Source organism: Sus scrofa, chromosome 6 (genome assembly GCF_000003025.6).
Source record: "Sus scrofa isolate TJ Tabasco breed Duroc chromosome 6, Sscrofa11.1, whole genome shotgun sequence".
Classification (NCBI taxonomy): Eukaryota; Metazoa; Chordata; class Mammalia; order Artiodactyla; family Suidae; genus Sus; species Sus scrofa.
In genome coordinates this window covers 12,595,756-12,609,202 of record NC_010448.4, presented here as the reverse complement: position 1 = coordinate 12,609,202, position 13,447 = coordinate 12,595,756, and the positions used below count along the sequence as shown (strand labels likewise).

The 13,447-nt window shown below is 47.4% G+C and overlaps 1 long non-coding RNA gene and 1 pseudogene across 5 annotated transcripts in view; one reads left to right on the top strand and one right to left on the bottom strand.

The window, feature by feature from the left end:
- Positions 1-3,319, bottom strand: part of LOC100736686 — a 48,773-nt pseudogene extending 45,454 nt beyond the window's left edge.
- Positions 1-13,447, top strand: part of ZNRF1 — a 113,153-nt gene that overhangs the window by 59,605 nt on the left and 40,101 nt on the right. The window contains exon 1 of one of the 5 annotated variants that reach the window (XR_002344500.1): positions 6,182-8,245. The exons of the other annotated variants lie outside the window; for them this stretch is intronic. This is a non-coding gene — a long non-coding RNA (zinc and ring finger 1). Of the gene's footprint in view, positions 1-6,181; positions 8,246-13,447 lie in introns of those variants that run through there. 5 annotated transcript variants of the gene reach the window in all.

The window sequence follows — 13,447 nt, the reverse complement described above, 5'->3', positions numbered from 1 at the left end:
TGTTGGGAAGAACTTAGTCCTTGCACTCTCCATGCTACTGGAGCAGCTTAGGTCTTCTCGGAAAGGCTGTAGGCTTGATGACGGCACGGCTACTCCCTGAGGGGGAGACCCTTTTCCTCTGCCCACAAAGCCAGAGGCACCATGGACACACCAGCCACCCTCTGGAGCAAGAAACCCCTTCCTGCTGTGGGGAGTCACTCTGCCTGAAGGCATGAGAATGATGCCTGTGACTTCGTCAGGCGAGCACAGAGACAAAGGACCTCAATTTCACAGACAAAAAATAGTGTAAACACAGAGTCTGTGGGGAGGGGTGTCTGGTTGCCTTTCCAACAGAAATGAGCTTGCCTAGGGAGTCAGCCTTGTCTCTAACCGGCACATTCTCGAAGGACCGGGACAGTGTCTCTTGGGGGAAACAAGTAGTATTTCCTCAGTAAAGACATTTGCTAGCCAGTGGCCCAGAGCCATCCCTAAGCTGCTCAGAATTGAGGTCCAGCTCTTTGCTGCATGGCAGGTTATATTTATATGTAATCAGGACTATTTGCTGTTTTGGAAAATTCTAAGGGCTGCAGCCGTTTAGGTAGTAACAGCTGATGGTTAATGCTATAGGTCCGCCTCCTCATTTCACTTCAGAAGTCTTTTTTTTTTTTTTAATATCTGTTTGAAGTAAGAGGATCCAAAAGGGTGAATTGGAATCTTCCTCTTTAGAGGTCAGGGCTTGCAGACGTTGACCGTGACAGGATCTGTCTCCTTCCATAGGTCCCAGTGGCGGTAATGTTAGTTCACAGATCCACTGGTGGCTCTGGCCAGAGGCCCTGAAATACGGTCTTGGGCTGACAGTTCCATCATTTTCGGTGACGTACTGCTAGTAGGTTCTAGTGGTCATGAACAGAGCAGGTGTGAAAGTGTACCTGATGTTGGGGTTTACCTGTCTTGGTTCCTCTTTAGCCAGAATGGGACTGTATGCTTGTACCAAGAGGTGAAAGTGCTGAAGCGCACAAGCAGTGTGTGGGCGGAGAGATCACCGAGTACTAGGCTCATGCGAGAGCCTACACCCGTGGCACATGGAAGGTCCTGGGCCAGGGATCGAATCTGAGCCGCAGCTGTAAACTGCGCCCCTGCAGTCAGGTTCTGTGGCACAGTGGGAACTCCTGGAGGAGACTTAATACCACTGAGTTCAACCATCCACCTTGGGAATCCTCCTGGAGAAGCAACTCCAAAACCCAGAGCTCTCCAGCTGTAGCCATTTTATTACCAGAAGAATAAGGCCACGGGACTGCAGGGCACAGACAGCCATCCGTCATTTTTGTAGTTAACCAAAGTGAGAATGAGTCAGCGGCACTCCTGGTTTACTGCATCTGCATCGCCGAGACAGTTGACGTCCTGATTTGTTCAGAGATGAACTTCCCGGCAGGCGGGCAGGCGTGTGTGCGGTTCTTGGAATGGCACCCCGGTGAATGTCTGGGTCCTTGCAGGGCTGGTGCCTGTGGCCTCGGCTGTGGCGGGGGGGTGGGTAGGGAGGGAATGCCGCTGGGCTCCACCCCTTAGACCCTGGCTTTTGTTTTAAACTTGCCCGTTTTCTCAGGAAAACTCGCCTGGCCCAGTGCTTTCCTTCAGTCCCATGGCATCCTCCCGTTCAGGAACCCGAGTTGCTGGAACTCAAGGTTTAGGGTGCTTGTGATGGTGACATTTCTCCTTACGGAGTCCGCCTCTGTATTTTCTTTCAGATTTGTTCAGAATCTCCTGGGTTTTCCTTCATTCAGAGCCCAGTGGCTCCAGGGCTGCTTTGAAAGTCTCCACCCTGCCAGCCTCCTCCTCCTTCCCCCCCTCCTTTGACTCCCATGTAACTCATGTGCTCGTTTTGTGTGTTTTCGTGCCAGGTGGGTTTCTGATCTAAACAGAATGTTGTGGGCTTGTTCCAGTACAAATATAGATGGCGACAGAGTTTTGTTGTACTGTTTGCTCAGCGAGAATCACCAGGTTAGATCAATACCTGGAGATTTTTTAAAATGACTTAATTTGGTCCTGGATTGAGAGGGGCTAGAGGAAGACAGACCCCTCAGTCTTGAGGCTAGAGTGCCTTCCTTTAGCTGGGTGGGAGCTTGGTTGGCTCTGGGCAACAGGATGACCAGATGCTGGTCTTGCCTGTGCTTCCTCTGGGTCTCCATCACCTTTGAACCTTCTAGTTCTAGTTCCAAAGTCAAAAGTCTTAGGAAGCAGAATGGAAAATACCTTTACAGGAGAAAGTGAAAACTTCATCCGCAAGGGATTTGTCACCATTGGCCTTGGGTTGGTCCCCTGCAGGCGCTTTGCAAAGTATCTGGTTCTGCCTGACTGCCTTGGGATCTACTGTCTTAGCCTCTAGCTGTGTGTGGAGGGGTAGGGACCAGCGCTGTTGTAAACCCCTCAGCAGATGTGGGGACCGAGAGAGGAGAACCTCTGTTCTGCCCCTGCTGCTTGACCCTGCTTGCCTTTTCTTTCTCTGTAGGGGTTTGTAGATCTGACGATAGCCTAGGGCTGTCCTCTTAGGTGGGCTGTCCTCATCAGTGGTGTACAGCTTTTTCCTTTTTTGGCTTTCAGTAGCATTGTGGCAAAGGACACTCTGAGAATAACTCCACAGTAACAGTTAAGTCCAAGGATTATTTCCCCATACTTGCTGGCCCAGCCCCACCACAGGCAGCGGAAACAAGAGGAAGGAAAGTGGCCAAGACCTCACAAAAGAGTGAGAGACATGGTTCAAGACGGGGGTAACTTGAAGGGCAGTTGGAGCCCTGCTGGGAAGTGGGGGTCCCAACCCTGCCTGTTGCACTTGAGCCCAAGCAGGCAGCAAATCTCACACCACTGCTTTGGGCACGAGCGTTTGGATTGAGTTTGGTAGCTTGGTAAGTGGTCAGATGGCAGTAGCTAGTACTATTTATGCTCGTTCTGTGTGCAGCTGTGGCTGGTGGAATCCAGGAAGATTGTTCCCTTCCCTTTTTTACTTTTTACTCCTTTTTTTTTTTAAACGGGCCTTGCCTGCAGCATAAGGAAGTTCCCTGGCAGGGGATCAAACCCCGTACCACAGTGGTGACTCAAGCCAGAGCAGTGACAGCTCCAGATCCATAGTCCACTGGGCCCCAGAGAACTCACCTTTTTTCCTTTAAATAAATCAAGTCTCTTCACCCAGAAGTTGTACCACATTTTCTGCACACCTGCATTGAGGTTTACCCTTGATCTGGTTCCGAGCTAAAGCATCCCAGGGGTGCTGCCCACTAGGCTTTTCATGTTTGGATGTAAATGAGCAGATATAGGCCTTGATCTCCAGCTGTGTGAGCATTTGCATGAGCCTTTGGGAGAGGAAGCCCTCAAAATGTCCCAGACCTGCTGCCATAGGAAGAGCCCACTCTTGGGACCGTTTTTTAGACACCAAGACTCATTATAGACACTTGGTGGTTACCTTTCCTGTTGCAGGCTTGGCATCACATACCTGTAGGATTTGAAAAAGAACAGCACAGTAAATCAAGATGAAGCATAATAAATCTCTGACACTGTGAGGGTATCAGAGAAAACTGGTCTTTTTATTTTTGTTTGTGGTGAAATGGCTTGGATCACCTAGAAACCAGCCTTTCTGCCATCAAAAGACTCTGGGTTCTTGAAGTTTGTTCTTAGGTCTTATTTGATCTTCCCAGTTCTTAAGTCCAATGCCTTAGCCACTCGGCCATTCTGGTACCCTTGATCTTCCCAGTTCTTAATGTGAACAGAAAGTATTTGGAGCCAGAAGTTTTGAGTTTTTTTATTGTCCCCGTAATGGTTGGAAATTGCGTAAATCAGTTTTTTTTTTTTTTTTTTTCTTTTGTCTTTTTTTGAGGGTCGCTCCCGCAGCATATGGAGGTTCCCAGGCTAGGGGTTGAATCGGAGCTGTAGCTGCCAGCCTATGCCACAGCCATAGCTACACCAGATCTGAGCCGTGTTTGCAACCTATACTACAGCTCATGGCAATGCCAGATCCTTAACCCACTGAGCAAGGCCAGAGAATCGAACCCGCAACCTCATGGTTACTAGTCGGGTTCGATAACCACTGAGCCAGATCCACATAAATCAGTTTTAAAATGGGCTAAAGATCTTAACACCGATAGATTTGACTGCTACCCTGTCTCCTTCAGGGCTGTGTTTCTTTTTCATCTGCCCCTTGGAAGTCGTACTGCTTCTGTTCTTTCCTGTTCCTGCCTCCTCCCCTCCGCCTTCTATTTCTCCCATCCCTTCTTTGCATTTACCAAGTCCAGCAGCGTAGAGTGTTTGGGCAGGGTTATATGACTCAATTCTCTCTGTGCCCTTGAGCACCGGGACCGTGAACTCCACCCTCGCACACCAGCGTCACAGGAGAGTTTAGGAGTCCAGACACCTGGATTTTAGTCCCGGCTGCACCCTTGTTTGCGGGCAAGACTTCTGAGGTCATCTCTTCATTTCTGCTCTATACTGTGCGGCTGCTGGAATGTCTTTAACTATGTGAGGGGGAGGCTGAGAAAGTGAGGCAAGACGATCTCAATGAGGTTGCCCCAGGGTGACCTCCCCTCAAGGCTCCTGATGAATTCAGACCTGCAGCTGCGCCGTGGACCCCACAGGCTTTGTGACGGCTCAGTCAGACTGGGGAAGAGGCCATGAAGAGTGTGGGACTTCACCGTTGATTCCTGGACCTGAGTTTAACCGCCACTCCACCAGCTTTCTTAGGAGAATTAATCATCCCTCCGCCAGCTTGGTTTAAAGTATTGCCTTTAGGAGTTCCCGTCGTGGCGCAGTGGTTAACGAATCCGACTAGGAACCATGAGGTTGCGGGTTCGGTCCCTGCCCTTGCTCAGTGGGTTAACGATCCGGTGTTGCCGTGAGCTGTGGTGTAGGTTGCAGACGCGGCTTGGATCCTGCGTTGCTGTGGCTCTGGCGTAGGCCAGTGGCTATAGCTCCGATTAGACCCCTAGCCTGGGAACCTCCATATGCCGCGGGAGCGGCCCAAAGAAATAGCAAAAAGACAAAAAAAATAAAAAATAAAAAATAAAGTGTTGCCTTTAAGGAATCAGCTTTGTCACAGCTTCTCACCTGGCCGAGGCCTTTTGATGAAAATTGGCCTAAGGGTAGTATTACCTCGGGGAGGCTCCCCTTCCGAAGAGCCTGGCTGCTGAGACAGTGGAAGACACTGGTTTATGTTGTATTTCCCCCAAGTGAATCTGTGAAAGAAACATAAAATTAGGTTATAGTTTTGACTTGACAAAATATCAGTGTTCTCGCTGTTACACTCCTTAGAAAGATCTAAGCAAATGTCTGTTCAGTGACTTCAAAAGAATCGAGACAGTTTAAAGAACCTCCTTTGACAGACCTGTTATATCTCATTTATAATAACATGCTCAGAACCTTATTTGTTTAAGAGCATCTCAGACGAAGGTAACAAATGCCTTGTAGTTGTTCCATTAGGAATCACTTGGGGGGTTGGCGTTATCAGAGGCAGGCACCCCGTGTCTCTTCAGAAAGTACGTTTCTTAATCACGAGAGAAATCCTGCTCCTTTCTAGGCTTCTCTGAAGGAAGCTGAAGTTCCCACCTGCAGCAGCTCAAGGTCAGTGCTTTGACCTTTTGCTAAAGTTGACAGTTGCTGAAGTGAGATGAATTATTTATCAGAAAGCATCATTTAAAAGAGCTAAGTAAAAGGGAGTATACCTACGGCATACGTCTTTACCTTTTCATAGCAGCTTTGGCTGCATGTGCCTAAGTTCTTTGTGAGTGTCTCTCCTTTAGGTCATTGTGGGTGATGGAGGCCTCATGAGGGGAGTTTGGGGGAAAGATGCTGCATGGTGGTTCATGGAGAGGTGTCAGAGGAGGAGGAGTCTTCTGAAGTAGAACAGTCAGCATGTGACTAGCAAGTATCTCCTTGCCTTTTCTAATAGAACCCCCCTCCCCTTTTTTATTTTATTTTATTTTATTTTATTTTTGTCTTTTTTTGCTATTTCTTGGGCCGCTCCCGTGGCATATGGAGGTTCCCAGGCTAGGGGTCTAATTAGAGCTGTAGCTGCCGGCCTACGCCAAAGCCACAGCAACGCGGGATCCGAACCGTGTCTGCAGCCTACACCACAGCTCACGGCAACGCCGGATCATTAACCCACTGAGCAAGGGCAGGGACCGAACCCGCAACCTCATGGTTCCTAGTCGGATTCGTTAACCACTGCGCCACGACAGGAACCCCCCCTCCCCCTTTTTAAACAGGGGTATCAATTCTGAAAATACTTCAGAACCTTTACAATATGTGAGGCCTGGAGGTGCTCGTCTCCCTTAGTTCACCTGGGAATAGTACATTGTTCCTCAGGGACAGGTGAACCCAAGGTCCTTCCTGAAATGAAATCATTGCTAACGTTGAATCTGTAAGCCTTAGAACCAGAAGGACTCTTAGAGGCATAACCCAGTCACCTTGCTTTACAGGTGAAAAAGTAGAGACTCAGAAATGTCAAGATTTAGTCCATGTCAAACATAGACCCTTGATGAGAAGGCGCATGTTTCAGCTCCCTGCTTAGAGCCTTTTGCACCACACAGGCCGCAGCCTGGGCATGGGAGCTGGAAGATAGACAAGGAGTGCCTTCAGGGAGGTGGGGAAGGAGCCTCGGACCTGGGTGGGGGTGATGGTGAGGGGTGTTCACATTCCTGGAGGCCTGGGGTAGATTCCAGCCTAGATGGGGGTGGGCATTGACAGCCAGGCTGCACCTGCTTTTACTTTCACCTTATCCCCCTTCTCGGATTCCCTTCCCACCGCACCCCACCCTGCTGGGTTCACCATTTGTCTTGAATAGGAAAATATATGGTGGCATTTCATTGGTATATTTTGAATTTCACCCCAAAGATCTTGATGTATTCTTGAAAGTGTTTGGATTAATAAATGAATGCAGGCACCATGCTTGGGAGATCACAAGCCTTCATCTCTCTGACAGCCACACAAAGTGGCTTGTCCCCTGCTATTCAGCGTAGCTGATTAGGGAAGGACCTGTTCCTACCAGAATCCAGATGAGGGGAGGATACTCATAGAGGCACAAAGAGTCACTGCTTTGTCCTCAGTATGAAGGTGGGGGACAGGTTGGCTGCTCCCTCCCCGAGTGTGTCTGCCCCCCCCCCCCATGCGGGACTAGAGGGGGGGTGGAGTTGGCCAGCTTAGGGTTTTTGTTCAAACATGGATTCCTTTCCCGTTATCCTCACAGGTTTTCCTTTGTATTTCTAGGTCACCCACAGGAGTAAACTAAAACTCAGCTACTCTGTCCTTGACCGAACGGGAGAGACAAGGCAGAGTGTTGGCGGCTTGCTTTATTCCCCCCCCCCACCCCCGTCTGCATCTCTCTGTTGCCCTGAGGTCAGTCTGCCTGGGTTGGGACCTCATCTCCAATCATTCAAACCTGTCTGACCTTCCTCTCCCTGTGCCTCAGTTTCCTTACCTTAAAGTAGGAAAAATAATGGTGCCCAGCACGGGCATTCAAGGGGTTGAGTGCAGAAAAGCAATAAGGGGCCCAGGGCCTGTGCCAGGCACAGCCCCGGACACTAGGCCCCTGTTCTCATTGTCCTTCCCTCCTCCTGCCCCTCCTGGGCGGATGGAAACACTAAGTGAGCAGCAGACTCGGGCTGCTCTTGGCTGTTCTTGCAGCACTTGGCACCGGTGTGTCTTCCATCACGGAGAGCTGAAGAGGCTCTGGGGAAGGACTGACTGCCCCACGCTCCCCTTGGCTCGCTGGGCATCCTTCCTGGGTGCCACATGTGCCGTCCTGTGCCCCACAGAGGGCTCACAGAAAGGCGCTTGCACCACCAGCCAGCGTGTCGGGCTCAGAGCTGGCCGAGCAGGAGCACAGTGTTGAGTGAATTCAGACCTGTGCAGCTGCCCTCCCTTGGAGTGCGGGTGTACCTACCGCTCACCTTATCTCACGGGAGGGACGGGCCTTGCTCCTGTGGCCCCTGCTCAGTAGCTCTTGGCCTTCAAATAGGGGAGAAGAGAAGGTGCTTTCTCGGAGTGAGAAACTATACCCATCGCTTTGGTAACTGGAGCTTTACATGTGCCAAAGGCAGGCGACCAGGGCTGAAAACGGACAAGAGGGAAGCTAAAGTGATAAGAGAGTCACGAGAAGGTTCTGTGTTGCTCCTGCCTGGGCTTGTTGTGGGGCCGGCTGTGGAAGCAGCCCCCTTATGCACACTCGCCCAGGTTTCCTTCAGCTGGGGTCATCGTCCTGGCCCAGACTGCGGGCCTTGGCTTCTTAGTAAGTAGCAGTTTCAACACTATGATTTTCACCAGGATCCAGGGATAATTGGGGTAAGGGTTAGGGAGTGGGAGGACGTAACAAAAAAAAATCTTTTCTGATTCTTGTAATTATGAAAGTAATTTGAGTTCATTATCACAGAATCAAACAATACAGTGTTGAAAGTAAAAGGCTGTGTCCGTTCTCGGGCTGCAGTCTCCCTGTCTGCGGGTAACCAGGGAACCCCTGTGAAACATGGGTGTGCCTGTGCAGACGTGGGACGGCTTCTGCTTCTGCAAGCATGTGTGGGTTTCTTCGTTTTCCAAGGGCGTCACACTACATAGTATTCTGCATCTTGCTTTTTATTTTTTTTGTCTTTTGTCTTTTTAGGGCTGTACCCACAGCATATGGAGGTTCCCAGGGTTGAGTTCTAATCAGAGCTGCAGCTGCTGGCCTACTCCCCAGCCACAGCAACGCCAGATCCTTAACCCATTGATGGAGGCCAGGGATCAAACCCCGCCACCTCATGGTTCCTAGTTGAATTTGTTTCCACTGCGCCACTACAGGAACTCCAACCTTGCTTTTTTTTTTTAATTTAATTTGTAGACAAATTAGTGTACTGAAATTTTGCCTTTTTATCTGTCTATGCAAACTGCCCATCATGTGGACATTCCACAAATCCATAATCAGACCTCCATTAACCTTGAAAACAAGGAGATAGCGGAGTTCCCATCATGGCTCAGTGGTTAACGAATCCGACTAGGAACCATGAGGTTGCGGGTTCGGTCCCTGCCCTCGCTCAGTGGGTTGACGATCCGGCGTTGCCGTGAGCTGTGGTGTAGGTTGAAGACGCTGCTCGGATCCCACGTTGCTGTGGCTGTGGTGTAGGCTGGTGGCTATAGCTCCGATTAGACCCCCTAGCCTGGGAACTTTCATGTGCTGCGGGAGCGGCCCTAGAAAAAGACAAAAAGACCCCCAAAAAAAAAAAAAATGCCCCTGAGGAGTTCCATTTGTAGATACTGGTGGTTCACGTGGCTCAGTGGATAAAGAAGCAGATGAATATCCATGATGAAGTGGGTTCCATCCCTGGCCTTGCTCAGTGGAGTAAGGATCTGGCATTGCAGCAAGCTGTGGTGTAGGTTCCAGGTGCAGCTCAGATCTGTCGTTGTTTGGCTGCGGTGAGGGCTGGCAGCTGCAACTTCATTTCGACCCCTAGCCTGGAAACTTCCATATTCCATAGGTGCAGCCCTAAAAAGGAAGGAAAAAAAAAGATTTGTAGATACTAATGTTTGGTCACAAATGAAAAAACTCGCTGGCATTTCTCTTACCAGAATCCCAAAATGAAATACCAACTAACCAATTCAATAATTTATTGAGAGCATATACAGATACTGTTTTCTCCCCAAGTACAAGGATGGTTCAGCTTCAGAAAACCTATTATATCAATAGACCAAAGGCGGGAAATGATGACCTTAGTTGATACAGAAAATAATTGGATAAGTTCAGTAGCATTTTTTGTATTAAATTCTCAATAAATGATGATAAAAGAAACTTTAATTTGACAGAAGTTATATGACAACAGTCTGTAGCAAATAATATATTCATTCGAAGAAACGTCTGTTTAGGGAGGGTTCTGATCAGCAGAAAGAAAAAGAAATTGAATGTAAAAATTGGAAGGGAAGAGACAGCACTTTGTTTTGCTGTGCCTGCAACATGCAGAAGTTCCTGGGCCTGGGATTAAACCTGAGCCACAGCAGTGAAAAAACTGAATCCCTAACTGCTAGGCCACCAGGGAACTCCGGTGACACCTTATTTTTGCATATATAATCATACACGATGAATCTATCAAATTAAGTTGTATTTCCCTATGCAAACATTAATCAACTGGAAGTTTAAGAAATATTAGCGGGAGAAACCATCAGGTTTCTGGTATTTAACTGAAACAAAAATACGTAGAACCTCTGTGGGAAAGCCATTGTGTATACTTGCCTGAGATCTAATATTGTAGATTCAGAATCTTCCTTTCACGTGATTTATAAATTCGGTGCTTCCAGCAACTATGGAGCAACAAGTTACTCCAAAACTTTAATAGCTTAAAAGCAATAATCATTCTCTCATAATTTTTGTGAGCTAGTAATTTGGTGGCAGCCCTTCCAGGCATTTTTGTCCTTCTGGCCTCTCCTGAGGTTGCTGTCCGATGGTGGCTGTAGATGGGACCGTCTCAAAGAGTTTTGCATCCCATGCCCAGTGCCCAGTCTAGGCAGACCTGAGCAGTAGGGGCTCAGACAGCTGGGGAGCTCTGTTCCCGTGCAAGCCTTCCACGTGATCTCCCCAGCAGGGTGCCTTCAGGGTAGCTGGACTTCTTCCAAGTTGGCTCAGGGCTCCCACATCCCTTGTCCCAAGAAAGAACCAGGTAGAAGCCTTTTTTGAGCCAGCCTTGGAAGTCGCACAGTGTCATCTCTGCACATTGTTGGTCAGGCAGGTGCGAAGATGGCTCTAGGTAGAAGGGAAGAGAACATAGACCCCATCTATTGATAGAAGAATGTTCACATCATGGTAAAAAAAGCCTGTGGGGTGAGACGTGTAATGGTGCAGCCATCTTTGGAAAGTGAGAGTCCCCCAAAAGTGCAACCCCATTGAGAATTCTAACTGGATTTTTTTTTGAAGAATTTTTTTTTTAAACCTTTTTTGGGGGTCTATATTTATAGGGCCACACTTTGGCATATGGAAGTTCCCAGGCTAGAGGTTGAATTGGAATTTATAGCTGCCAGCCTACATCACAGCCGTGCCAGATCCAAGCTGCATCTGTGACCCACACCATGGCGCACACACACAGCAATGCCAGGTCCTTAACCCATGAGCAAGGCCGTGGATTGAACCAGCATCCTCAATGATGCTACTCGGGTTTGTTACTGCTAAGCCTCCACAGGACCTCCCAGAACTTTTATTCTTAAATGCATTTGAAATAACAAATCAACTTTTAGAAAAAGGGGACTTTTGCACCAGATATTGTAAGCTACCAAGCCATAGTACTACAGGCTGCATGGTATTTATGCAAGAATAGGTAATAGACAAAAATGGAACAAAGATCTCAGAAACAGATCCTTGTATATATGGGAACTTAATATAAAAAGGTACCATAAATCAGTGAGGAAAAGATGGATTACTCAGTAGACAGTGTTAGGAAAATTGACTTACTGGATGGGAAAACATAAACCCGATTGCCATGTAATATCACAAACAGGGGGAGATTCTAGAAGAATTAAAGGCCTAAATGAAGGTGATAACACCACAGAATTAATAGAGGTGTGCTATCTCTTATCCACAAATACGGAGTCCAGAAAGCTCTGAAAAGCCAAAGCTCTTTCATAACCCACATGGCAGCTAAAGTGAGTTGAGGTGAGGCTATTTTTGATCATTTATTTATCCTGCTTAATGTGACTATCACACATTTCACTGCAGTGGTTCTTTTTTTCCACACTATTCTTAGGAAACCTTTCAAACATTCAGAAAAGTTAAAAGGATAGTCCAGTGGACACCCGTGTACCCACTCCCTGAAGTCAGCACTTATCATCTCGCTGTATTTGCTGTAATCTATATATGTATATATGTGTGTATTTTTTCCTTTTTTTTTGCTGAACCATTTGAAATAAGTTGCAAACATTGTGGCACTTTATCTGTATATACTGCTGTGTATCGGTATTTCCTAAGGAAAAGGACATTTTCCTACAGAATCACAATAGACAGGTTTTTATTTGTTTTATTTTTTAATTTTTGCTTTTTAGGCCGTACCTGTTGCATATGGAGGTTCCCAGGCTAGGGGTCCAATTGGGGCTACGGCTGCCAGCCTACACCGCAGCCATAGCAACTCCAGATCTGAGCCGTGTCTGCAACCTACACCACAGCTCACGGCAACGCCAGATCCTTAACCCACTTACTGAGTGAGGCCAGGGATCCAACCTGCAACTTCATGGTTTCCGGTCGGATTAGTTTCCACTGTGCCACGATGGGAACTCCTACACATTTTAAAAAATTAACAGTAATTCCATAATATCATCTAGTATCCATATTCAAACTCCCCAATTATCCCTAAAATGTTTTTCCCCACTCAACACATGTTTATGGAGCATTTGAATATTGTTTGTTCACTGTTCATTGAATAATGTTTAGTGAACATTATTAAACACCTACTACTGTGAATCACCATGGAAAATACAAAAATAAATTAGACATGCTCGCTATCCTCAGGAACAATCCAGTGTGGGGGGAAACAAACTACACCAAAAAATAAGATGCAGCATAGGCAGCAGTGAGTGCCATAATACTGGCAGAAACAAAACTCTAAGGGCAGGAGGCAGGGGATTGTCACTTCCTTCTGGAGGGGACCTTGCTCCCTCTCTAGCATGTTGGGAAAACGGCTAAATCCTCTTCCTCATTCTCTCTTCACACCTTAAAATGATTCTAATTTGAGAGATGTTTGGCTTTAGATTGACCCAAATTATATATTTTTAGGTTTTTTTTTTTTTTAGCGGCATATGGAGGTTCCTAGGCTAGGGGTTGAATCGGAGCTACAGCTGCCAGCCTACACCACAGCCACAGCAACGCAGGATCCGAGCTGCATCTGCAACATACTCTGCAGCTCACAGCAAGGCCAGATCCTTAACCCACCGAGTGAGGCCAGGGATCGAACCCGAATCCTCATAGAGCCTAGCTAGTCAAGTTTGTTAACTGCTAAGCCACGGAGGGAACTCCTAGATTATTTTATTGAACTAAGATCTAGCCAAGGATCATACACCGCATTTGGTTGGTATCTTTTTTTCGTTTTTCATTTCTCTTGATCCAGAACTGCGTGTGTGTATGTGTGTGTGTGTGTGTGTGTGTGTGACAGTGACTTCTTGTGACTACCGGAACCAGTTGACTTGTAGAATGTCCCTCATTCTGAGTTCGTCCGATTGTTTCCTCATCGTGTCATTTCACCTGCTCCTCCGTATACTGGTATATATGTTTCTTGATAAACTGGAAACAAGGTCTAGATTACTTTCCGTTTAAACAGTTTTGGCAAGAATATAGGTGTTGCTGCTATGTCTTCATATTGTGTCACGTCGGGAGACATGTACTGAATGTTAGGTTTTTCCACCATTGGTTCTATTAAGTTTGAACATTTGGTTAAATGGTGAGTGCCAGATATTTCCCTTGTAAAAGGACATTTTTTGTTCCACTTTG